The sequence below is a fragment of the Rattus norvegicus genome, chromosome 14 (genome assembly GCF_036323735.1).
Source record: "Rattus norvegicus strain BN/NHsdMcwi chromosome 14, GRCr8, whole genome shotgun sequence".
Lineage (NCBI taxonomy): Eukaryota > Metazoa > Chordata > Mammalia > Rodentia > Muridae > Rattus > Rattus norvegicus.
The window spans coordinates 8,749,239-8,776,546 of record NC_086032.1 but is presented as its reverse complement, the minus strand read 5'-3'; the positions used below and the strand labels follow the sequence as shown (position 1 = coordinate 8,776,546).

At 42.0% G+C, this 27,308-nt stretch overlaps 1 long non-coding RNA gene across 3 annotated transcripts; it reads right to left on the bottom strand.

Annotated features, from left to right (window-relative positions):
- Positions 1-2,762: 2,762 nt before the first annotated feature.
- Positions 2,763-26,593, bottom strand: LOC102550272 (uncharacterized). 3 transcript variants are annotated; one of them, XR_010057442.1, is made up of 4 exons: positions 26,222-26,593; positions 3,573-3,699; positions 3,128-3,252; positions 2,763-3,018 (listed from the first exon to the last, which is right to left on the bottom strand). It is a non-coding gene; the product is annotated as an uncharacterized LOC102550272 (long non-coding RNA). The 3 variants fall into 3 exon arrangements; XR_010057443.1 differs by lacking the exon at positions 26,222-26,593 and adding an exon at positions 10,241-10,401; XR_005493139.2 differs by having other exon boundaries at positions 2,763-3,252.
- Positions 26,594-27,308: the final 715 nt, after the last annotated feature.

The window sequence follows — 27,308 nt, the reverse complement described above, 5'->3', positions numbered from 1 at the left end:
ATTAGAAGAGTCTTTAAATTCATTTCTCCAAGAAACAATAAAGGGTGGAGAACTCTCATTCACTTATTTAATAAAAAGTTACTACTGCTAATTTTATGTGTCAATCACAATGATAAAAATATTAACAAAACTGCTGAATACTTTCGAATAAGGTCATGTGCTGGCTAGTCTTATGTCACCTTGACACAAGCTAGAGCCATCGCCTCTATATGATCCAGCTATGGAGCATTTTCTAAATTAGTGATTGATGGGGAAGGCCTAGCCCATTGTGGGTGGTGCGATCCATGGGCTGGTGACCCTATGTTTTATAAGAAAGCAGGTTGAGCAAGCCATGGGAACAAAACAGTAATCAGCACCCTTCTATGGCCTCTGCATCGTCTCCTACCTTGAGGTCCCCGCCCTGTTTGAGTTCCTGTCCTGACTTCCTTCAGTGATGAACAGCGCTATGGAAGTATAAGTTGAATGATCCCTTCTATCCCCAACTCACCCTTTGGTCATGGTGTTTCATTGCAGTAATGTAAACCTTAACCAAGACAAATAAGTACAAGGAGTGGGGTATTGCTGTGATAAACCTGGTCATGTTTTGACCAGGATTGCAAAAGGACTTTGGAACTTTGAGCAAGAAAAGCCATTGAGTGTTCAGTGCTTGGTGACCTGTTGTGTAGATAAGGAGATCTGCTTGGAAGATAAGAACATTGAGGACAATGCAGAAGATGGGAGCCTGGCTTGTGAAGTTTCAGAGGGCAGTTTAAAGATCTTATTGGGCCATTTGTTATTTTGAATTACACTGTTGGAAGTTTGAGTTTGCTTTGTTACAGATTGTGACTGTGCCCTGGTTCTTCAAAGTAAGAAAGAACTTAATTTAATTTTGATTTTACAGGAGCCAACAGTTGAGAGACTTCAAAATTTAAAAAGAAAAAAAAATACCAGATTTTTGGGAATTTATAGAAAATTTGTATTTTATCAGAGACTGGGTATTTTTTGAAAAAAAAAAACTTTAAAACTATTTGAATTTGTAAGGCTGTGGGACTTTTAAGTTTGTAAACTGTTTTATGTTGTGATGTCTTTATTGTATAATCTTGAGGATAAACAAGGAAAGTTTGTTATTTAACAGTGATATGTTTCTGAGGCAAGTTTAGACAAGGGGCCACTTATGCTGGATAGTTTTATGCCAACTTGACAGAGGTAGAGTCACCTGAAAGGGGAAACTTCAGTTGAGAAAATGTTTTTATGTGATCCAGTTGTAAGGCATTTCCTTAATTAGTGGTTGATGGGGAAGGGCCCAGCTCACTGTGTCATCCCTTGGCTATGGTACTGGGTTCTAGAAGAAATCAGCATGAACAAGCCATGGGGAGCAAGCCAGTAAGCAGCATCCCTCCATGGCCTCTGCATCAGCTTCTGCCTCCAGGTTCTTGCCAGGAGTTCCTTCAGTGATGAACAGTACTGTGGAAGGGTAAGCTAAATGAACCCTTTCCTTCCAACTTGCTTTCTGGTCATGGTGTTTCACAGTAGCAATGGAAACCCTAACTAAGATGGATGGGATCTAAAAAAAAAATAAATGTAATAGTAAGATCTGATTAAGGTTAGACAGGAAATCAATGTGGTATAAAAATAAGGAAATAAAATGGAGCTCACGATCTGGGCTGGTCTTCTAAGGATACCAGGGGATAAAGAAAGTTAGCCTTTATGGACTGGGAACAGCCATAGCTTCACTCTTCACTATCCTAGATCTTCCACTGACTGCTTTATGGAAGTTCTGTGGCATATTAGATACTTATAGGAAGGTCAAAGTTTTCTTAAAAAAAATGCTGAACACAGTGGAGATGCAGAAATATGAAGGCAATTTAGGAATTTTCCCAATACCACGAATTTGCAAAACAATTAATGCAAACCTTTTTTAAGGGAAGAGAGCCTTATTTGTAGTTCAGAGGAGCATAGTCACTATGGTGCAGCGGGTATGGAATACGCCTGATCTTTGGTGCCAACCAGGAAGTTTGGATAGGGAAATGGCAGTGCTCAGAACCCAAGCCAATGGGATGACGCCGGTTGTCTTCAGATATGTTGAGATCGTGAATAATCCAAGGCTTCCTCAGAGGCCCTGATAATAGAACAAAAGAAACCTAGTTCTGTGCCCTTGCTTAGGAGTGGACTTGCAAGGCCAGTCTGAGGCTGAGGCCAGGGCAGCAAAGGAGTTAAGGTTTTAGTATCTGGAAACCTGGCCTTTCCCCTGTGAAGACACTGGAGTTGTCAGTCCAGAGGCTCTGTGTTGGATCTGTAATTTTCTTTGAGATACCCTACACTCCTTGATTAGCCTCCTATCGACTCTGTCCTGTTCCTTTCCTGAAACATACAAGATGCTCTACTTCTTGGTAAGTTTGCTTGGCCTGAGGTGTAGTTTATGCAAGACCTCCGAGGCCACTCGTTCTGTCTTCTTCACCTCTGATTTTGTGGATGTTTCTTCTCAAGACCCTGTCACCAAAGGATGACCTGCTGGTCCAGGTCACAGGTGAGCTAGTCTCTCCTCAGTGAAACCTCTCTTAAACACTCACATGGGTACACCCATAGGTGTGTCTCATTAGGGATCGGAGATGATCTGATCAAGTTGAGAAAACCTAAATTAACCATAATTACCATCATGTCTTTCTACAGTATGCTGTCGTGGAACTTTTTTAAGCCCTGGGTTTAAGAAAAAAAAAAAAAAAAACCAAACCAAACAATAACAACAACAACAAAAAAACCCCAAAAAACAAAAAACAAAAAAATGCAAAGCATCCAAACCTGTTTATGCCCCTCTATCTCACTCACCTCTCACCCACCCTTACTGGTACAGAAACGTGTCCCGGAGAGGAAGGTGGGAGAAAAAGAAATGAAATACAGAAAACAAAAGACTCGGCTACTTTCGAAAGAGATGATTTCTCCCAGCAACCCCAGCAGCTCACGCCTGCGCCTCTTTCTGCGATTCTCTGGCCTTCTTCCTTTCCACCTTCCGTTTGCTTATTATTCTCTTCATTAGCATTTCTATTAAGCGGTCCAGAAGAGGAGGAAAAAAAAAATCAATCAAGGACGGGAGCTTCAATTTAAAACCTGGTGGGTGAAAAGTAGAATCTATTGCTTCGAACCAGCTTACTTTTTGATTCTCTGTGGCTTTCCTTCATCCAGGTTATTTCTGTCCTTGTAGCAGGCGCCGACACAGCTGGCTCTGACATGATCATGTGCCTATCGCAAGGCCTCTGGAGTATGCACGTATTTAAACTGAAACCCGCAGGAGGCAAAATTAAACAGTATTCTGAGGGGACTCCTATACAAAAGCAAAGTCTTCACTTAACAAAAACTTCCTTCTGTAGCAGCAGGGCCCAAGAGTTCTGTATCCAAGAAATAACTCACCATGCCTCTACCCCCCCCCCCCCAAAATGTCAGTTTATGTTCTTCAGGTATTCTTGGGGAGACCCTTCAATCTTACAAGCTGAGTGAGCTATGCTTAGTTTGAGCCAAAGACTATCTGACGAGTCCCTTTGAAACAGTCACCAGAAATGTAAGAAATGCCTAAGAAAACACTCTTGAGTTATACTCACCGGTGTCTTTCTCTTTGTAAGTCTTTTTTTAAAGGCCTCTTCGTTACAGGCCTGACCCTGTTTCTCTTTGACTGATTGTTGGGCTACTCAGCCCACAGGGATTCAGAAGCCAGGCATGAGGAGGATGCTGCAAGGAAAAAGGAACACCTCAGAGCAGAGTTTACGGGGGTAGGTCAGAGAAGGACGCAGATGCTGTGTCCTTGGTGGAGATGGGTTTGTGCTGAACTTGCAAAATGGACGGGTTCTGTGTCATGTGTTTTCAGTATTTCCCGAACAATTGATTTATTCCACATTTTTAATGGACTTTGCAGCACTTGTACTTGTCAGGGCCTACTCCGCAGGGGTCAATAATGAGAGGAAACCTGGTGTTAGTGAATCCAGCCTAAGTGATTCTGTCATGCTAACGATTCAATATATCAGGACAAATGTCAGCACTTTCCAATATGTTAATTCCTCTCATCCTATTTGCATAAACTGCAGTCAATGATATACAAGTTCTCCCTTTAAGACAGTTAGTAAAGATTTGTAAAGCATTTTAATTTACTTTTGGGGATTATCTCTCTCCATCTCTTTTATTTTTCAGTTACTGAATACTTTATTAAATTTGGTCACATGTCTGGACACGGCAACAATGTAGCCTAAATCTGAACAAAGCATGGTTACTTCTTTTTCCATTTTAAATAATAGTTTTGTTTATTCTTTGAAAAATTTCGCACATGTGCACGGGTCTTCCCCCAACACGTTTCCCTCACAACTTCCCAAGTAAATATTCAAGTCAAAACGGAGATGAACAAGTCTCACAGGTAAGAAGATGAAAAATGCCACAGAACCCGAACTAGACAAGGGTGGACCTTCCTTGGAGTCCTCTCTTTGTAATCTGCTGCCAGACATAGAGTGGGTTTCTGAAAAAGTCTTGGGAGACGAAATGCTTCTCACGCTTGGGCACAGTTTTCAGCCTCTCTACTTTCATGGAATAATTCACCAGTTCGTTAGTTCTCCCAAAGGACATTAAATCTGGCTTCCCCATCTCCTCTACCAGCCCGCACCCTCTTGTTGAGACCACTGACATGTGGCAACCAGGTTTTCATACAATTTCTCCTCCCGTGACTCGGAAATCCAGGGGTAAACACATCACAATCAACCAGGGTAAGAAATCAGAAGAATTTCAGAATTTCTTTTCGTGATATGAAATACACAGCTAAGCCTTTTTTATATATAAATTATATCATTTAACTTCCTTTCTTCTCTCACAAACTCCAAGTTTCCCTTGAACTTGGAGTCCCTTCGTAAACTTTTATCGGTTGATGGACAGCTGAGATGTATTCACTTCCGGCATCTGCATTCCTGGCTGTTGTGGTTCTCACTCGTTCACTGCAGACATTTCTGCCGCCTCCTGATGTCTTGGCCTTCTGTTGCTTGTGGCTGGACAGTTTACTTTTACTCCCGCAACGTTTCCTGTAAGTTCCCAGAACCTTGGTAGAGACTCAAGGTTTCTTTTCGAAGTTTATGTTTATTTTCTCTGTCCTGCACAGTCCCTGGGACAGGTTTTGTTTGTTTGTTTGCTTTCCTGTACAATGAAGTAAGGGTTATAAGGACATCTCACCATCAATCGACAAGGGTGGCGTGCTGATGTGCATCAAGGTTTCCATTTTCTTGGCCTTGTCCATTTGTCTACCTTTTAGGTTGCAAACTTAAACAGAGAGTTGTCTGAATCATTCCCCTTACCATCCAACGTTAAATCTGAAATAATCAGAATCTGGTTCGTCTTTTGCTCATGGTCTCTTTACCGCATGCAAATTAGATTCGTATTGAAGAGTAGGTAAGAACGTTTTATTAACACATACGTGCTATTTGGATGAGAGTGCTGTGGTCCAGGATGACAGTTCACGCCATCAGCGAGCTACTCTAGTACTGTAGCATTCTACAGGTAGCTCCCAGGAATGACTTTGATGGATAACCATAGAGAGCTGGTTTGCACTTGATATCCATCCTCAGGACTCAACCAGCTTCTGAGCTCTAGAAGAACGGGCAGATTTTTTTTTCCTTTGGTCCAAACTCAATTTGGTAATGCGATGTAGGAAATGTGTCTACTTATCACGTAGAATGTTCCAAAAGACCACGGATCTTCTTCTCACAGTTGATATAAAAAGTGCCTCACATGTAACTTGTACAGCTGTGGTGTCCACTCTGGAAACATTGTGACAGTTCATACCTGAACACCTTCCTGCCTCCAACAGTTCTTTCTGTCCTCTTTATTAATGATTTCTACTAGTGTGTGTGTGTGTGTGTGTGTGTGTGTGAGAGAGAGATGAAAAGTTTACATAAGATATAATATCTTTCTTATTCCCACCATCAACCCCAACCTCAGATAATTAAAGAATGTCATCTGTACATGAGTATCATTATGTAAAATATGGAAAGAATTGACAGAGTGAGGGGAAACAGTAAACAGAATAGCAACATCAGAGAAACGTTCATATGAAGTTGGGAAGAAAGGAGAAAGGTTAACAGATCAGATAAAACCAATTGTTTTGATCCAGGGTCTTCCTGTGTAGCCAGACCGGCCTCAAACTCCAACCCTAGACTCCTGAGTCCTAGGACCATGCACATGTTTTGTTAGCATGGTTTTGAGGAAAACATGCATCCTTGAGAAAAGACCGAAGTTTTCCTGGAAATTAGGTTTGAGATAAATGTCTTGACTCCTACTTTTTTTTTGATAATATCCTTGCAATGAAAACATTGGAGCTTCCCGATATGTGGAGTATGCCTTGACTTAAGATAAGGGCACAGTGCAACGCTCTCAGGCACGGTTAGTGACTGAACATGGTACAGTGTTCTGATGGCTTAGCATCTTCATGAAAATATTCAATCTAGGAACAAAAATCTAGTGTACAAGATGTTCACCCTGACAGTATTGCATTAATAGCAAGGACTTTCTAAGTGACCTGTTCTCATGTTCCTCATGGCGATACTGGAACCAGCCTCGTGTAGTTTCCTAAATTGTTACTTGAGACACAAGGTTAGCCTCCAGTTTATTCGCTATCCGGTAGTTGAGCTATGGTCGTCACAAAAAGAAGGAATTTTCTTTGTCTGCTTCTCTGAACCCTTTCCTCAAGCCTTCAGACCTTGACACCAGTCACGAGTCTGTACAGTAGCCAGGGCAGCCAGTTCTTTGCATATTCTTTGTTGATAATCTCATACATAAATGCTCTCCACACAACGCTATGGGTTACTCAATAGTTCCAAAGGTGGTCTGATGCTTAGTACTCATTTTCAACTTGACAGGATCTAAAGCCACCTGGGAGATGGGCCTCTGTGCATGCCTGAGAGGGATTATCTTGATTATGTTAATTGAGGTCGAAAGACCTGACCACTGGGCATGACACCGCTGGCTGGCCGGAATCCTGGTCTGTACAAGCAGAGAGGGGGACCGGAGTAGCAGCACACACCCATTCCTTTCCAACTGCGGATTCGGTGTGGTCAGCGGATTCGGTGTGGTCAGCCGGTTCACACTGGTCTCTCAGTCTCCCTATGGCAGACTTTGTCCTTGAATTGTGAGCCAGTACAACCCGTCATCCCTTCGTTGTCCTTGGGGAATTTTATCAGAGCAGCAGGAAAGGAGCTGAAGGCAGATCAACTAGGACGAGGTTTAGAACATCGAGCCAACACACAAGTTTAGCCACTGTAAAGTAGGGTAGGTGTCTCTCCTCAGGATATTTCTCTCTTTGCTCCTCCTTTCTCCCAGATGCCACCAAGGAAAGGACACTTAGCCTCACTGGCTGGGAACAGCTTCCTGGTCTCTTACGAAGGAGAAGTGCTTGTTTCATTGGGTTAGATAAATTACATGGGCTGGAGGGGATAGGAAGAGGTAATGTGCAGGATAGCCCCAGGGCTTATGAAGTTGGGAAGTACATTCACTGCATCGGATTCCTCCCAAGCATGGCCACCAATACACATTGACCCTTGCTTTTGGAGAGGTGAAGGCCAGCTGTAGTGACAGCATTCGCTTCACCAGTGATGGAGTCCTGAGGCCAAGCATTACAGAATCACAGGTATCCCACAACAGATCATTGAGTGAATAAATGAATGAATGAAACGTAGGGCAAGAGAACAGTGGCTCTCTTGTTTGTGGCACTGTTCCTTTGAACTTGCTCTGATGATTCTAATACAGAACTCTAGGGGATTCCTATAAGGCAGGCCTACAGCAATAAGACACTGATGACATTGCTTATCAGGAGATTAGCAATTCACAAAAGGAGATAAATGGGTGTAGAAAGTGTGCAACGCATCCTGCTGATGGACAGAAATACAAATTAGAACAGCAGTGGCATAGTCTTCATTCACCATCACAAAACTAGCAACTTTCCACCATTCTTGGTCTTGGTGCTGCTTGCTATGCTCACATGTTATTGGAAGTAGCCTGGTCTAAGCTTCCTAGGGAAAAACTTAACAGTTAAAAAAAATCCTAAAAATACAAAGTTTGTAAATGCACGTTTGTTTAATAGTGGGACGTTATGTTTTTACAAATGTCCTCTGTGGCAAGTTATCAGAAAGGATTAAAACATTAATTATGAATATTGGAATAGACACCAATGTAACTATGGGATTTGCTAGATTTTTGCACAGTCATATACAGAGATGGTAGGATTGACTATTTAATAGCATAAAAATGAATTCAATAGTCAAATTTCTGTGAAAACAAAATCTTGTAAAATCAAATGTAAAGTGCAGAAAAATGAATGATTTTTATTAAACAATGAGAGAGAGAGAATACATCATGGTTTTGGGGGAGTTAAAAAGATAACGGCTCATAGTTTTATTCTTCCTATCATTTGTTTTTTAACCCTTTAAGGAGTAATTACACATTAATTTTATAAGTAATCTGCTGTTAAAATTTTGTCTGTAGGGCCCAGATGACAGCATGGTAACTAAAGTGCTCTATAGAAAACATGAAGACCTTTTCCCCAGAACCATGTGAAAAATTAGTGTACGTAGTGACGCGTGCTTATAATCCCAGCACTGGGGAAGCAGAAGAAATTGGAAGACTTCTGGGCCAGCCAGCCTAGTCAAACTGTTAGGCCCCAGGCCAACAACACTATCTCAAAAAGCAAAGTGGACAGCCCTTAGGAATGACACCCAAGGTGTCCTCTATGCTACCCATGTGCAAACACACACACTCACACTTACATGAGGGTGAGTGCTGGCACATGAATACATATGTGCACACACTACTTTTGTTTACACCGGACTCTAATTCTTGCATTTCTAAATAAGCATTAAGGAATAGAGCACAGTGAAGATCATCTCCCTTTATTGGAGTTAACTGAATTTATGATGCTGTCAAAGTTTCCTCTTATGCCACTGGTTTCTGTCAACTCGACCTAAGATAGAGAAGAGGGACCCACCATTGAGAAAATGACTCTGTAAGACTGGCCTGTAGGCAAGTCTGTGGAGTATTGTTTTAAGTAATGATCGAGTGGGAAGGCCCATGTCTCAGGGCAATGCCCGGTGGGGTTCCGGGTTCTTTAAGAGAGCAGGCTAAGCTAGCCATACGGGGCAAACCCTTAAGCAGCACTCCTCCATGGCCTCTTCATCAGCTCCTGCCTTCAGGTTCCTGCCCTGTGTGAGTTCCTGCTCTGATTCCCTTCAAAGATAGACAGTGATGTGAAAGGACATGTGGGCTGAATAACCTCTTTCCTCCCTATGTTGTGTTTTGGTCATGGTGTTTTATCACAGCAATAGAAACCTTCAGCTTTTCACGTAGCTGTTCATCAGTAATGTTGGTTCCCTTTTTCATTTCTCATTTTTTTTATTGTACTCATCTTCTGTTGATTCCCTTGGTATTTGCAGTATAGTACCCAAAATCTACTTCTGAAGCCATTACCCACTCTCTTCGTTTCTTTAACACTTATTTTACATGAGTTCGAGAAGAAAGACTCTTGGCAAACTGATATGTCGATGATGTGTTGAGGTGGAATCATTACTCCATGAAGTGAAGAGTCAGCAGAGTTCCGTGTCTGAAGTTTAGGAGCGCACGCTGTCTGTATGTATGATACGAATATTTTAGCAGTCTTTGATTTCCCTCATACGCGGTTTCCTGACATGTAAACGGTAGTATGCGTGCACACCTGCGAACGTACCACAGCTTATTGGTATCAGAGGGCTGTGCTAAATTAGCCAAACGGGGCAGCACATCTGAGAGAGCTTACCAGATTCCCTGATACTCAACAAATGTAGTTGTGTTTATTTTCTTGTTGAGCAGATTGGGTACGCGAGGAGCAGGAGATACCCCAGGGAAGCAGAGCAGCCTCAGTTTTCCAGAAGCCTCAGAATTATGGACAGACCTAATGTACCCCACAGTCTTATCACAGTGTGCCTTCCTTTTCAGCCCTAATGTCTCTGCCCTTCCCTCTATTTTCCTATGAAAAAACCCTATTAAGTATGCCAGGAGAGAACGTGTCACTTCGTAAAAAACCCATCTTGGCATCTCGGAAAACTGACGTGTGACCAAATCATTTCACTTCTGGTAGCAAAGATATATGGTACGGCAGGGCCCCCCCACTGCCAGGAAGGCCTAATCCAATTTAAGAGAGGCTCAGAGAGAAAGAATGGTGATAAATTTCTACCTCCATGGCTCGTGTCCACATGAGCTCATCGGTAGTCCTCACCTCTGTGAAGTTCGGAAGTCGAGACACGAGGAGTCGGAGTTACTCTCCACGGCAGACTTAACAGAGACTCAGGACTCAGGTCAGATCCTTGGAATGAAGCCTAGGGCACCGCGCCCTGGGTCTTCTGCCCTCCATTTTTGAGACTCCTAAAGAGCGCGTGCGCAAAGATCAGGACAAATCACTTCCTTCCGTCTTGCGTTTTACTTGGGAACTGTCACCAACCCTTTCATGTGTATGACCACTTGGACATGGGAAACAACTTCTAACGGAAACAGGAGTCATCCATATACAATCCAAACATTTCTCCGGTCCCACTGGTTGATTTGAAGGACCGGTCATAAATCATTTTGCACCGTGGTAACCAGATATACCTGCTTCTGTTTATTCAGTGGTCTTATCCTTCTTTAGCAGATGAATTTGGAGTTAACTATTTGAAAGTCCCCATCCTGGCTCTGCGCCAACCCTCATTCCAGATTTTGCAGTAATTAATGCGGGAGTTTTCTTTCATTTTTTTTTTTTTGACTGCAGATATGAGGGTATTAACGTTTCCAGGGCCAGGAAAGGTAAGTGTCTGCTACCATGTTTTCTCAAACTTTCTCTCTCTATGAACCCATTCGGATAGATCTGCAGGAAGAGATTTAGTTGCACGTGGCAGAGGTCAGTGTCTTGTGTATTCAGTGTAGTCAATAATAAAGTCAGGACTTATGCTGGCCGAATGTTAATAAGGAGGCACAAGGACCTTGGAAAGTCATTATGTCTGGTCATTTGCTTCATGATATTACTCCAGCTGGCTCTGGAGGCCAATGCAAGGAGTTTTTTAAAACAAGTATCAAGGAAAGGCCGGAAAAATTAGGAACGGATTGAAACGCTGTGTAGATTATGAGATTCCAGGGATGCGGCACAGCTCGGCAGAAGGGGAATTTTAAAATCTGGTTTCTATGTAGCAGAGGAAATAGCGTTATTCCTGATTGAAGGAAATCGGGTCTTCATCTAAATGTGGTCGTCTTTTAAATATCGGATGAGCATCTACAGACCCTAACTGCAGGTCCTTCAGGTGGAGTTCATCTCATGAAAGAAATAGTTCTGCATCCGGTCAGATGGACAGGGAAAGCTTAGTGGGGGTGACTGGCTTAGCAAGAGCATGCCAGCATAATTCAGCCCCATCTCCCAGCCTCTAAATTTTCCCTTAGAATTTATTTCTTCTCAACATAAAGATACTCCGCACCTGTGCATTTAGTTCAGGTCTGAGCTTCTGACATTACGTCTTTCTAGACTGCAATACTCATCCTTCACTACACATTCATGGACTCAGAAGCCATACTGGTTAGCCATCGCACGTGGCAAACAGAAACTCACTCCTATGCAATGACCAGGCCAGGGGAAGCGCTGTACGTCACGCGGCTGGTTCTCAGAGAAGACATCTCAGTTCTTCACGGGGAGCATGATGAGGTCACCTCTCCTCGTTGTGGCTGTCTTGGCTTCACCAGAAACTGTTCCAGAGATCCCCTGTTTGTCCTCGGTTGGTTCCTCATTGCTCGTAAGACTTTCGCTGCAGCTCTGACATACGCCGATACGTGACAGATTTACATATGTGACACTTGGAAATATATTGCATTACGTTAATCATTTATAATGTATAGCATATGCGATATAACATGGAGGTGTAAAAGCTAAAGAGTAGATGTTTTTTAAATACGAAACGCAAATTCACACAAATATTTCCAATTTTACGGCTCGGCTCTAAAGTAGTTTTACTTGATCCTCTAGGTTCCAGCTTTGTTTTTAACTTGATACACCAGGAACCTCGTTCTCAAGGGCAGAGGGGGCAACGGATTAATAAGAAGCTATAGTCCACCCCTCCATATCTGTGCAACAGTAGCGGGTTGACAGTACAAATACAACCTCTGCCACAAAGCTACAAATTATTACTTGCTTTCTATATGATAGTTTCATATCCTCATAGTTTAAAGATTTATTTGTATTATTTTAATTGCGCTCGTGTGTGCGTGTGTGTGTGTGTGTGTGTGTGTGTGCGTGTGGAGTATGTGTTTATGACTGCAGGTCCCAGCAGAGGTCAGAGACATCGGATGTCCTGGAGCAGGTGGCTGGGAGTCACTGGGTACATACATTGGAAGCCAAGCTCAGCTCCCCTGCCAGAGCCGTTCACTGCCTTGCTGACTGAGCCTTCTCTCTCTTGTCTCCTATGCAAGGTTTTAAAGGGTTGTCCCGAATCCACATCCTCAGCACAGTTTACAGTCTGCCTCTTAACCTCACTTAATCTTAACCCCGCAGGCATCTGTGTTTCCCACGATTTCTCCGGTCTACAACCATTTGCGCATCTGAACTCTCTTCTCCGGGAGACTCTGCAGGAGCAGAGAGAGAAATGGTAACTAAATTATTGCTTTTGTCTATCTCCTGGGCAGCCAAAGGTCAGGTTTTGGGAACAAACACATCTTTATGTTACATCTTATTCTTGAATATTTAAAATAATTTCTCAGCTTTCTTTTGGCATCAAGTGTTATAGACAAGGTAATAATATGATCATTTTGTAAGTTGTGTAGTCTTTAAATATTGGCTCCAAAATAATTTTTTTCCTTGAAGTTCCTTACTAGATTATTTATTTCTCACTTTCTGTTACTCTGAGTTTAGGGTTTTCAGGGATAGAGCGTGCACTCTCAGAGCGTGGTTTCAGAGGTCATTTGTACCAGGAGCATGTTCAGTCTTTAGAACGTTCTAGTGCCCATCCACATGAGTCTTCTTCTGAAGTTTTGTGACATCACCGTGCTCTTCCCCAGTCTGGTCTCTTTGTTTTTGCTTTTATCGGGTTTACAGTACCAAGCATAAATTGTCTCTTGTGGAGGATGGCTGAGATATAACCAGAAAGCAGTTGGTTATCCCCATAACAGTTGTGTCTCTGTTGCATAAAGTGGGTCCATCTTCCCCGGGAAGTTGGACTCATAGACATAGTCTTCACAGGTGGATAAGACCATGGGTGCCTTCCCCCCTTCAGCACCGTCTGACACTATGAATGCTCCCCAGCCGGGAGGAGGCTTCTGGCTCTGTTGTAGCATGTCTGCTCTGTATCCTTACGTGTAGACGTGTGGCGTCTTCAGCAATAGCATACTATTGTCACATAGCTCTGATGAACAGCCAAGAGAGAGGAATGGTAGGAGACTGTATTGTTTGGGGGGACATTTAAGACTTCCCTGACCAAACAAATCATCAAAGGGTTTTTGTTTAGAAAATTCATAAATTTAATGAGCAACTTTTTCAACCATGCTGGGATACCCTTCAAACTATTTTTAAAAAGTGAATTATATTTTTAAATTTTAGTATAAGACAGTAGGTTTTCATATGGATTTTTCATATCCCTTTTATTTTGGTTGAAAGTCCTCTTTCCACACACACTCTTTCTATGCTAGTTTGAATGAGAACGGCCCCCATAGGCTCATATATTTGCATACTTGGTCTTCAGTTACCGGAACTGTTTAGGAAGGACTAGAGAGTGTGATCTTGTTGGAGTAGCTATATTACTGGGGGTAGCAGGCCTTGAGATTTCTAAAGTCTACACCATTTCCAGTTAGTGCTCTCTCTCTCTCTCTCTCTCTCTCTCTCCTTCCTCTCTTTCCCTCCCTCTCCCTCTCTCTGTCTGTTTGTCTCTGTCTGTCTGTCTGTCTCTGTCTCTCTGTCTCTCTGTCTCTGTCTCTCTCTCTGCCTCCTACTTGAGGATCAAGATGTAAGCTCTCATCCACTGCTCCAGTGCCGTGCTGTCATGTTCCCAGCCATGATGGTCATGATCTCCCTCTGAAACCATGAGTCCTAATAAACTGTTTCCTCTGTAACTGGTCATGGTGTCTTATCACAGTAGTAGGAAAGTAACTAAGGTCTTCCCTGACACAACTTCCCATACCTAGTATTTCCCATCTCTTGTTATATTATCTATGCTCTAGTAGAGCTCCAACTTTAAAACTTTCTCCTCCTCCCAATATCCTCTTTTCAGATTCCTGGCTTCCCCAGGCATTCCATGTTGAATACATCATATTATAGATTCAAAGCTGGGATTTGCGTGGCATGACTTTCTTAGTGATATTGTTTTAAAATACAATTTTGATCTCTTTTTTGAACAAGTACATATGGCATGCATTTATTGTCTGTAACTTTACTGTTCAACTTGCTAATTTCTAATCTCACCCAGCAGTTTAAATTGAACGATGATCAGATTTTAATAAAATTGTTTCTAAGTCATGCCATTGAATAACCACACAGGTACAGGAATTACCTGCCGGATGCCGCACATTCTGAGACCTTTATTTTCTTCGAAGTGCTCTCTCTCCTTGAAAACGTCCCCGTTGGATAGCCTTGTGATCTAGACATGTTGCTAACGTTTTCCCTGTCTTTACTATCATAACACCTACCAAGATATAGACCTTCATACTCTTCTGTTGCTTGCTTTGGTGTGGATTTCAGATTTGGAAAATGTAGGCTACCCTTCATTCAGATGGGTTTGAGCTTCACAGACCCCTCCCTTCTTATGATGACATGATAACTGGATGCTGAGATGTCTTGACATTTCCCCCAGGTCTGCTTTTTCTCTGGACAACTTCCTTCCTTTGCCTTCACTTCCTGTTTACTCCTGACTCAGAGTTTAGTTTCCCCCCAGCAGGAGAACCTATCCAGGAGGAGTTCCCTAGCCGATGAGGGCCTGGTGTGCTTTGTGAGTACAACTCTGGCTCTTTAGGCTCCTTCCTTGTGGCCTTTTACTCATTTAACATGGATTATACAAACTCTCGTTGCTGTCTACAACTCTTGGACTGACCTGAGGATATTCGCTGCCTGTTCTGGGGGTCATCCTGCTGTTAGTCCGTCGAGAGTCAATCTGCTGTTAGTCCGTCGAGATCTCTTGTCTTTCTTCGGCCCCTCTCTGCATTCACGCTGGCATTTGCTCATCTATGGCTAATGGTGTCCTGCCCTTCCTGCCTTGGCTCATCTCACCTGGATATTTTCATTCGTTTAATGGCTAATACATGGATGGTGCACGGGTTTCCCTTGTACTCCCTGGTTGCTTCATTGTCCTGGGCAAGCTGGAGATATTTTGCATATCTCCTGCCACTGTTGTCTCTTTGCATACGTAGACCAATTCCTTTGAAGAACAAACTACTTAAAAATCTCCATAAATGTCTGTGCTGGGAAGAAGTGCCTCTCAGCAGTCAGTCAGTCAAGACGTCTCCATGTGAGCAGAGCATGTGGGATTCCATGAGGACGCAACTTGAGCTTCAGACCACAAGGGTCTCCCAAACATCTCCCAGCCCACTTGGCTTGGATTCCCAACAGCTAACTTGTTGTTTAACTTCAAACTATATTGCCAGATCCTTTTCTGTGCAGATGCGCTGTATCTGCCTAAAACACGTTGCTTAATGGACTGGCTATGAGTTCTGGCAACTCTTACTCATTATTTATGACTTCATGATAAACTTAAGATGTATTTAAGCTGGATATGTGCATGGTAACTTTTATATAATATGCTACCCGCTTTATGAAAATTGGAGCGTGTTTAAAGAACAGGGAGACTTTCCTGGCAAGGAGTCAGTCCTGCACATGGTAGGGTGTTTGGCAGCATACCAGGCTTCTACCCACTAGGTGTCAGCACTACCCCCCAATTGTGACACCCCAAAAATGTCTCCAGATGAGGAGTTTGATGGTGAGAATACGGGATAGAACGCAGTGGTGAACAGGGTCTGTCTCCTGTTTATAACCGGTGGTCTAGTAGGCCTCACACACTATAGCAAAGGACAGCAGAGAGAGAAGCAACTGTTTATGTGAAAGGTCGCACCATTACATCAAAACCCTGACCTAGATTTTTCTGTAGGACATAAACGCAAAGCATGGATCATGATGCGGTTACCGTCCATACTTTAAAACGGAATGCTTGAGATTTGGGAAATCAGAATTTAGACTTTAAAAATAATCTGTCTTTACATAGTTTGGTCCTGCAGTGGAATTTATAAGTTGCACAGTTCCTCTTGTGCTTCACTTTGGCTCTTGGAACGCACGCCCAGAAGGTTTATAGGCGCTCCTTTGGACTTTGGAACGAAATAGGAACAGTCAGGTGTTTTAAGGTTGCCTCCGTTTTGGAATTTTCTTTGACGGACTTTGCCAGCATGAAGGAAAACGAGACGTGGACTAGTCACTGTCACGAAGGACGTCTTGGGGAAGCAGCCGAGCTGACAAAGGGACACGTGGCCGCCGGCATCCCTTTAACTAGTGGGAAGACTCCTAAGTCCGACTCGGAAATGCCGTTATCCCCTTCTGCTGGAGGTTTATGGCAGGGTAGTCTCTCAACTCCTCTGACACTGCTAAGACGATTGACAGGAATCGGGATAAGGGAAGAAAATATGTATAACATGTAGGTTTAGCAAAGATCTCGGGCCAAGTGAACTCTTTTATTTTACATTTTAAAAAAGTATTTATTTATGCTCTTTATAACCCAGTGTTAGCCCTTCCTCTCCTCCCAGTACCCCTTCATGCGGCCCGTCCCCCATTCCAAACCTTCCTCTGGTTGTCCGCCCCCACCCACCCCCTCCCACACACATCAAGTCACTTCCGGACTAGGTGCATCCTTTCCCACTGAGTCTAGACAAGGCTGTCCAGTTAGAGGAGTGTGATCTACCGGCAGGCAGACAGGCAACAGGCTCAGGGACAGCCCCTGCTCTACTGGTTTGGGGGACCCGCAGGAAGACCAAGCTGCTGTGTAAGTGCAGGAGGCTAGGTCCAGCCCGAGCTCGTTCTTTGGTTGGTGATTCCCGCAAGGGTCCAGGTTAGTTGACTCTGTCGGTCTTCCCGTGAAGTCCTTGTCATCTTCATATTCCTCGATCCTCCCAACTCCCTGCGTGCCACTAATGTTTGGGTGTGAGGCTCTGCGTCTCTTTTCTTTGGTTGCTCGGTGGAGTCTCTACCAAATGATTTTTTAATTTTTTTTAATTTAAAATTTTTTTCTTGAACTTTTTTAAATTTACATTTCAAATATTATCCCCTTTCCCGGTTTCCCATACATAAACCCCCTATTCCATCCTCCCTCCCCCTTCTTCTATGAGGATGCTCCCCTACCCACCCACCCACACCTTCTTGCCTCCCTGCCCTGACATTCCCTTACACTGGGGGGGGGGGTAGACCAAGGGCTTCTCCTCCCATTAGTGCCCAACAAGGCCATTCTCTGCTACATATGCAGCTGGAGCCATGGCTCTGCCCATGTGTACTCTTTGGGTAGTAGTTTAGTCCCTGGGAGCTCTGGTTGGTTGGTATTGTTCTTATGGGGTTGCAAACTCCTTCAGATCCTTCAATCCTTTCTCTAACTCCTCCAATGGGTACCCTATCCTCACTACAATGGTTGGCTGTGAGCATCTGCCTCTATATTTGTCATGCTCTGGCAGAGCCTCTCAGGAGACAGCTATATCAGGCTCCTGTCAGCATGCACTTCTTGGCATCAGCAATAGTGTCTGGGTTTGGTGGCTGTCTGTGTATGGGCTGGATCCCCAGGTGGGGCAGTCTCTGGATGGTCTTTCCTTCAGTCTCTGCTCCACACTTTGTCTCCGCATTTCCTCCTAATAATGTTTTTCTTCCCCCTTCTAAGAAGGACTGAAGTATCTGCATTTTTGGTCATCCTTCTTCTTGAGCTTCATGTGGTCTGTGGGTTGTCATTGTGTCACCCAAACCTTTGGGCTAATATCTACTTAGCAGTGAGTGCATATCATGTGTGTTTTTCTGTGATTGGGTTACCGCACTCAGGATGATATTTTCTAGTTCCCTCCATTTGCCTATGAATTTCACGAAGTCATGGTCTTTAATAGCCGAGTAGTATCCATTGTGTAGATGTACCACATTTTCTGTATCCATTCCTCTGTTGAAGGGCATCTGGGTTCTTTCCAGCTTCTGGCTATTATAAATAAGGTGGCTATGAACATAGTGGAGCACATGTCTTTGTTATATGTTGGAACATCTTTTGGGTATATGCCCAGTAGTGATATAGCTGGGTCCTAAGGTAGTACTATGTTCAATTTTCTGAGGAACTGCCAGAATGGTTTCCAGAGTGGTTGTACCAGCTTGCAATCCCACCAGCAATGGAAGACTGAGGTCCTCTCTATATCCTTGCCAGCATCTTCTGTCACCTGAGTTTTTTTATCTTAGCCATTTTGATTGGTGTGAGGTAGAATCTCAGGGTTGTTTTGATTTGCGTTTCCATGATGACTAAGGATGTTGAACATTTCTTTAGGTACTTCTCAGCCATTTGATATTCCTCAGTTGAGAATTCTTTGTTTAGCTCTGTACCCCATTTTTTAAAAGGGTTATTTGATTCTCTAGAGTCTAACTTCTTGAGTTCTTTGTATATTTTGGATATTAGCCCTCTGTCAGATGTAGGATTGGTAAAGATCTTTTTCCAATCTGTTGGTTGCCATTTTGTCCTATTGACAGTGTCTTTCGCCTTACAGAAGCTTTGCAACTTTATGAAGTCCCATTTGTCAATTCTTGATTTTAGAGCATAAACCATTGGTGTTTTGTTCAGGAAAATTTCCCTAATATCCATGTGTTCCAGGCTCTTCGCCACTTTTTTTTCTATTAGTTTGAGTGTATCTGATTTTGTGTAAAGGTCCTTGATCCACTTGGACTTAAGCTGTGTACAGGGTGATAAGAATGGATCGATCTGCATTCTTCTATATGCTGACCACCAGTTGAACCAGCACCATTTGTTGAAAATGCTATCTTTTTTCCACTGGATGGTTTTAGCTCTTTTGTCAAAGATCAAGTGACTGTAGGTGTGTGGGTTCATTTTTGGGTCTTCAATTCTATTCCATTGATCTACCTGCCTGTCTCTGTACCAATACCATACAGTTTTTATCACTATTGCTCTGTAATACTGCTTGAGGTTAGGGATGATGATTCCCCCAGAAGTTCTTTTATTGTAGAGGATAATTTTCACTATCCTGGGTTTTTTGTCATTCCAAATGAATTTGCAAATTGCTCTTTCTAACTCTATGAAGACTTGAGTTGGAATTTTGATGGGGATTGCACTGAATCTGTAGATTGTTTTTGGCAAGATGGCCATTTTTACAATATTAATCCTGCCAATCCTTGAGCATGGGAGATCTTTCCATCTTCTGAGATCTTTTTCATTTTTTTTTTTTTGGAGACTTGAAGTTCTTGTCATACAGATCTTTCATTTGCTTGGTTAGAGTCACACCAAGGTATTTTATATTGTTTGTGACTATTGTGAAGGGTGTCATTTCCCTAATTTCTTTCTTAGCCTGTTTATCCTTTGAGTAGAGGAAGGCTACTGATTTGTTTGAGTTAATTTTATATCCAGCCACTTTGCTGAAGTTGTTTATCAGGTTAAGTAGTTCTCTGGTGGAACTTTTGGATACTTAAGAATACAATCATATCATCTGATATTTTGACTTCTTCTTTTCCAATTTGTATCCCTTTGACCTCCTTTTGTTGTCTGATTGCTCTGGTTAGGACTTTGAGGACTATATTGAATAAGTAGGGAGAGAGCGGGCAGCCTTTTCTAGTCCCTGATTTTAGTGGGATTGCTTCAAGTTTTTCTCCATTTAGTTTGATATTGGCTATTGGTTTGCTGTATATTGCTCTTACTATGTTTAATATGGGCCTTGAATTCCTTATCTTTCCAAGACTTTTAACATGAAGGGGTGTTGAATTTTGTCAAATGCTTTCTCAGAATCTAATGAGATGATCAGGTAGTATTTTGTTCCTTTGAGTTTGTTTATATAGTGGATTATGTTGATGGATTTCCACATATTGAATCATCCTTGTGTCCCTGGGATGAAGTCTACTTGATCATAATGGATCATCGTTTTGATGTGTTCTTGGATTCAGTTTGTGAGAATTTATTGAGTATTTTTGCTTTGATATTCATAAGGGAAATTGGTCTGAAGTTCTCTTTCTTTGTTGGGTTTTTGAGTGGTTTAGCTATAAGCATAATTGTGGCTTCATAGAAGGAATTGGGCAGTGTTATTTCCGTTTCTATTTTGTGGATTAGTTTGTACAGAATTGATATTAGGTCTTCTATGAAGGTCTGATAGAATTCTATATTAAACCCATCTTGTCTTGGACTCTTTTTTGTTAGGGGACTTTTAATAACTGCTTCTATTTCTTTAGGAGTTATGGGACTGTTTAGATGGTTTATCTGATCTTGATTTAACTTTAGTACTTGGTATCTGTCTAGAAAACTGTCCATTTCATCCAGATTTTCCAGTTATGTTGAGTACAGGCTTTTGTAGTAGGACCTGATGATTTTTTAAATTTCCTCAGTTTTTATTGTTATGTCTCCCTTTTCATGTCTGATTTTGTTAATTTGGATACTAAGGGTTTATCTATCTTATTGATTTTCTCAAAGGACCAGCTCCTGGTTTTGTTGATTCTTTATATAGTTCTTTTTGTTTTTACTTGGTTGATTTCAGCCCTGAGTTTGATTATTTCCTGCCATCTACTCCTCCTGGGTGTATTTACTTCTTTTGTTCTAGAGCTTTCAGGTGTGCTGTCAAGCTGCTGATATATGCTCTCTTCAGTTTCTTTTTGGAGGCACTTAGAGCTATGAATTTTCCCTTTAGCACTGCTTTCTTTGTGTCCCATCAGTTTGGATATATTGTGCCTTCATTCTGACTACATTCTAAAGAGTCTTTAATTTCTTTCTTTCTTCTTCCTTGACCAGGTTATCATTGAGTAGAGCATTGTTCAGCTCCCATGTGTATGTGGGCTTTCTGTCATTTTTGTTGTTATTGAAGACCAGCCTTAGTCTGTGGTGATCCGATAGGAAGCAAGGGATTATTTCAATCTTCTTGTACCTGTTGAGGCCTGTTTTGTGAGAAGGTACCACGAAGTGCCAAGAAGAAGGTATATCCTTTTGTGTTAGGATGAAATGCTCTATAGATATCTGTTAAATCCATTTGATTCATAACTTCTGTTAGTTTCCCTGTTTCTCTGTTTAGTTTCTGTTTCCATGATCTGTCCATTGATGAGAGCGGGGTGTTGAAATCCCCCACTATTATTGTGTGAGGTACAATGTGTACTTTCAGCTTTATTAAGGTTTCTTTTATGAATGTGGTTGCCCTTGTATTTGGAGCACAGATCCAAAGTTTCAGAATCGAAAGTTCATCTTGGTGGATTTTTCTTTGACAAATATGAAGTGTCATTCTTTATCTTTTTTGATAACTTTTGGTTGAAAGTCTATTTTATTCAATATTAGAATGGCTACTCCCCCCTGGTTTTTTATTTATTTATTTATTTATTTATTTATTTATTTATTTATTGACCATTTGACTGGAAATTTTTTCCCCAGCCATATACTCTGTCTTTGTGTCTGTCTTCGTTCTGAGGTGTGTTTCCTGTATATAGCAATTGCTGGGTCCCCTTTACATATGCAGTCTGTTAGTCTATGTATTTGCATTAGGGAATTGAGTCCATTGATGTTGAGATATTAAGGATTAGTGATTTATGTTTCCTGTTATTTTTGTTGTTAGAGCTGAAATTACATGTGTTTGACTCTCTTCTTTTGAGTTTGTTGCAAGAATATTACTTTCTTGTTTTTTCTAGGGTGTAGTTTCCCTCCTTGTGTTGGAGTTTTCCATTTATTATCCTTTGTAGGGCTGCATTTGTGGAAAGATACTGTGTAAATTTGGTTTTGTCATGGAATATCTTAGTTTCTCCATCCATGTGAATTGAGAGTTTTGCTGGATATAGTAACCTGGGCTAGCATTTGTGTTCTCTTAGGGTCTGTATGACATCTGTCCAGGATCTTCTGACTTTCATAGTTTCTGGTGAGAAGTCTGGTGTGATCCTGATAGGTCTGCCTTTATGTGTTACTTGACATTTTCCCCTTACTGCTTTTAATATTCTTTCTTTGTTTTGTGCATTTGGTGTTTTAACTATTATGTGATGGGAGGAATTTGTCTTCTGGTCCAATCTAATTAGAGCTCTGTAGGCTTCTTATATGTTTATGGGCATCTCTTTCTTTAGGTTAGGGAAGTTTTCTTCTATAATTTTATTGGAGATATTTACTGGCCCTTTAAGTTAGGAATCTTTGCTCTCTTCTATACCCATTATCCTTAGGTTTGATCTTCTCATTGTGTCCCGGATTTCCTGGATGTTTTGGTTTAGGAGATTTTTACATTTTACATTATCTTTGATGGTTGTGTCAATGTATTCTATGGTATCTTCTGCCCCTGAGCTTCTCTCTTCTGTCTCTTGTAATCTGTCAGTGATGCTTGCATCTATGACTCCTGATCTCTTTCCTAGGTTATCTATTTCTAGGGTTGTCTCCTTTTGTGATTTCTTTATTGTTTCTATTTCCATTTTTAAATCCTGGATGGTTTTGTTCAATTCCTTCACCTGTTTGTTTGTGTTTTTCTGTAATTGTTTAAGGGATTTTTGTGTTTCCTCTTTAAGGGCTACTACTTGTTTATCTTTGTTGTCCTAGATTTCTTTAAGCGAGTTATTTATGTCCTTCTTAAAGTCCTCTATCATCATCATGAGATGTGATTTTAAATACGCACCTTGCTTTTATGGTGTGTTGGCATATCCAGTATTTGATTTGGTCAGAGAACTGGGTTCTGATGATGCCTAGTAGTCTTGGTTTCTGATGCCTAGGTTCCTGTGCTTGCCTCTTGCCATCTGGTTATCTAAAGCGTTAGCTGGTCTTGCTGTCTCAGACAGTGGCTTGACCCTCCTGTAAGCCTGTGTGTCATTATTCCTGGAGACCAGCTTTCTCCCATGGGATCTGGGTACAGAGAGCTGTGCAGGTGCAGGCAGAAGGATCTTGTCTCAGACTGTGCCTCAGTTCCTGTGTCCAGAGGGCTCCAGGAGGGTTTCCTCTTGGGCCAGGAATGTGAATAGAAGTGGTGGTTTCTCCTGTGCTCTCAGGAGTGTCTAAACTTCTGAGAGTCCCGTTCTCTCCTCATGGGATCTGGGTTCAGAGATCTGTGGCACCAGATCAGCTCAGGGCACAGGCAGAAACTGGAAGTGCCAAATGATTCTTATTGGTAGTGTTAGTGGTTCCTTTCGATGTTTTAGTAAATTTTCCATATTTATTTTTTCTCTGTTGTTTTGAGACAGGGTCTCTCTATGTAGCTCTGGTTTTCCTGGAACTCACTATATAGATCAGGTTGGTCTCATTCACAGAAATCTGCCTGCCTCTGCCTACAGAGCTGGAATTAAAGCCATACACTACCATGTCCTGCTCTTTATCCATTTAATGTTTTTATTTCCTGAACACTGTAAGTTTAGATATAATAGAAGAAGAATGTAGCAAGAAGTTTCATACATTTGATATAATAAAGTTGACCTGACTTTCACAGTTCCTTTAATATTGTTGAGTGATAGAGATTTACAAATAAGTTTTTTTCGACAAGTTTTTTCTTTACTGTCATCAGTCGAGTGTTTTAGGGAAGACCCCTTTAAGAGGCATTTTTTTCTTTACTTAGAAAATTACACACTCTTTCTTCATGCAAATCCAATACAAATGTTCCTTAATTGTTTTTTGGTTTTTCAAGACATGATTTCTCCTTGTTGTAGCCGTGGCCATCCTGGAACTCACTCTGTAGACCAGGCTGGCTTCAAACACAGGGACCCACCTGCCTCTGCTTCCTGAATGCTGGGATTAAGGGAGTGAGCCACCTCTCAGTGGGAAATGGTGTTTGAATAACATGGTGCTAGAGAATGAGGGCAATGGTTACTGAGCATTTAGTAAGTATATGTGTGTATATATGCATGCATGCATGTATGTGTGTGTATGTATGCATGTGTACATGTGTGTAAGTATGTGTATGTATGTGTAAGTGTGTATGTATTGTATGTATCTGTGTTTATTATCTCATCTGCCCCTTAAGTAATTCCAGCACAGGGGATTATTACTCCTATTATCTAGATCTAGAGCTTTTTAACATGGTAATGACATGTTGTAACTGAGACTGTCCCATTTGCTTCACAGATGAAAAGGGACTTTAAAAATTCTGACAGTGTATCAGGTGTTAGGGCTGTATACTTACTTACCTTGTAGCTCTTTGTTAATATTCATTATTAAATGCTTGATAGATTTAAAACCCTTCAAAACAATGCCATCTATTGAAACTCCACAGGGAAGTCTAGTTTAAACAATGCGTGGGATGTAATAAATGCTACGAAGAAGCATTTGTTGACTAACCTGGTTAATTTGTAATAAATCTCAAGGAGTTCTAAGTGTTAAGGAGGACACTGCAGCTGCTACAGTTTGGATGTGAAAAGTCCCCCAAAGGCCCGTGCATTAAAAGCACGGTGCCAGCTTTGTGTACTGAGCAGTGATAAAAACTAATGAGTGGGAGACTTTAGGTCACTGAGGTTATGCCTTGAAAGGGACTCTGGGACCCTGTCCTTGTCACCTTCTACTCTCCTGGATACAAGGTGAATGGTTTCATCTCGTGTTTCTGCCATGCTGTGCTGTCATTTCACAGATCCTGACGCAGAGACCAACCAACAAATCATGGACAGAAATTTCAAAACCTGTGAGACAGAAAAACAATGCATTTTCTCCTGATTGACTTAGCACGTTGTGGTAGTAACAGAAATCGGATTAGCACAGCAGTGAAGTACCAAAGTCCACTTTCTTCTCTCTACTGTGACTTATGTCCCCACCCCTGAGAGTTGCCAATGGCTGACCTTTGGGTTGAGACCCTCAGCAGCGTTCTTCGTATGTCTGAATTGGGTCACTGTGCTCCAGAAAAGGAAATACTCAAGAGAATATAGTAAGTCACACTGCGGGCAGGTCTAACTCTAATGCCTTCTATATGAAGGGTTATCCTGTGCAGTCCCAGGTTGAAGACAGAAGGATACAGCATTGTTTTGAATTATCTGGAGGACCTTGAGAGAGGGCCATCATCCTTGGTGTTTGTGGAGAAACCCCCTCAAAAAGTAAGGACCCTGAAAATTAAAGAGCTATTTGTCTCCAATGTGGAGACTCGTCCTTAATATTCATGAGACCTGCCTCAGTGCTTCAGGCTAAGGAGCTGTCTTCCCATTGTCAGTGACAAAACCTATGTTCAGGTGCTCTCCCGGAATTCCCATTGAGTTATGAAAACTAATTTTCTCTCATTGAATTTATTGTGCAGCTCTATTCTGATGAGCGCGTGCTCTGCACTTTGCTTTTCTGTCTTCAATTTCAAGCCCGGATCCCTCATGCATTTGAGCTACAGAAGAATCTCTGGTTCTTAATGTGTGCATTTGCACAAACTTTAAACTTCGGAAATTATGCCTTCCTCTGCCGCAGTCCGCTAACCGCATGCACGCTAACGGGGAATCGGAGAGTCGGGAGGGAGAGGAGCTCCCGTCTGGCAATTACCCCTTGGAGAGAGAATTTAGCTTTTCATCAAGTTACTGGCAGTCCTGAATCTCTGTATGGAAATGCAACTCATTTCTCTGCCTGACTCCCACATACATTCGGAATATTAAAAGGAACAAGAGGGTGTTTCTTTCCTGTGCCTCCGCCTCGTTGTCCACAGACATCAGCGTAAGTCTAGACGACTGATGCTGACAAACTTAGTAGGATGAGTTGACGATGGGTGATGTTGCACAGCGAAGGAAAGGGTAGCAGGAGAACACAAAGTGTCTTCATTTCCTCAGTTGGAGATTTTCCCGTCATAACGTGTTTGCATTTATTTATTTATTTATTTATTTATTTATTTATTTATTTATTTATTTATTTCTAGTGTCTGGAAAACTCATAAAGTACCAATTAGATGTAAATACGTGTACATCCAGAGTTTGCCTAGTTGCCCATTTTCCCCTCAGGCCTTAATGCCTGTGATTGACCTTCAGAGGACTGACCCAAACCAGTTACTCACGGTCACTAAAAATGTTCCCGCCCTTTCTTCTTCACGCACCCGGAAGTCAACCATAGGACTCTGCCCTGCGGCTGCCTCTCGGGTCTTAGAACAAGTTGCTTACCCCGGTCTCCAGGCACCTTCGATGCATCTTGGGAAATTCTCGATTCAAGTTTTTTTCTCCACGTTCACCTGGCCCATGACATGCTCATCAAGGTGACTTGAAAGAGAAAATGACTGTTAAAGCGAATCAACGGCTTCTGGTCTGTCACGCTGCGTTCTAGCCATTTCATCTGAGACTATGTTGTCAGCGCTCCTGTCTGTGGCCTGTTCTCAGTCATCAACAAGGCAAAGGGGTTTTCCCATGGCTTCTTCCCGTTGGAGTAGAGAGGGGAACGGGCGAGTGCCGGTGCTGCTCACGGCATGTAGAATTCTGACTTTGTTAACGGCAGCTTCAGACTCAGATTTATTTGGAGTGAGACTGATTTGAGGTCACGTCTCGGGCTTGCTGCCTGGTGATGTCACATGGGAAAAGGTTCCTTGTTTCCAGTGACTGAGCAGGAGGAACTCAAGGAACGTATTTTGACTGAGTCAATAATGATTTGCAATTCTTGTTTGTATTTTCCTAAAACAGAACGATATGGTGTAAGTAATAGCACTGTTGAAGAAGCCCTTGGGCAAACTTAGGAAGATCTGACACACATGCTGTTTGATATCCAACCGTTGTCTGTCATTTTATCCTGCCCTTTGCATAGTCACATTTAGAAGCATAATTACTTATAGGTTATCTTTCCTTAAATTCATAGCATGTAATATTAGTGTACCTTATATTTGTGTAGCTATCCGTTCATGCTGCTGTTGGATTTTTGCCATCATACTGAACACCAACCTACATTATCACCTACAGATCAGACGGAAACTTGAATTTCACAAAGAATTTCTGACTCGAAATCCAGTCAGCTTTGGGTAGTGCCTGCTATTTCCTCATGGGCCAGGATTTCTGAAACGAACCAAGCACTTATTTATCTCTGCAACCCGGCTCCTTTGATGAAACAAAAGAGAGGAGACTGGAGTCGGACGCTGCTGTGTAGCCCCCTCGCAAGGACATTTAAGTTACCTTTTTGATCTCAGCTATTTGTTTGTGACTGGAATGAGAAAGACACAGGATTGAGAGAGAGTCCATTAGGCTGCAGCTGTGTTTGTGTTCGCAG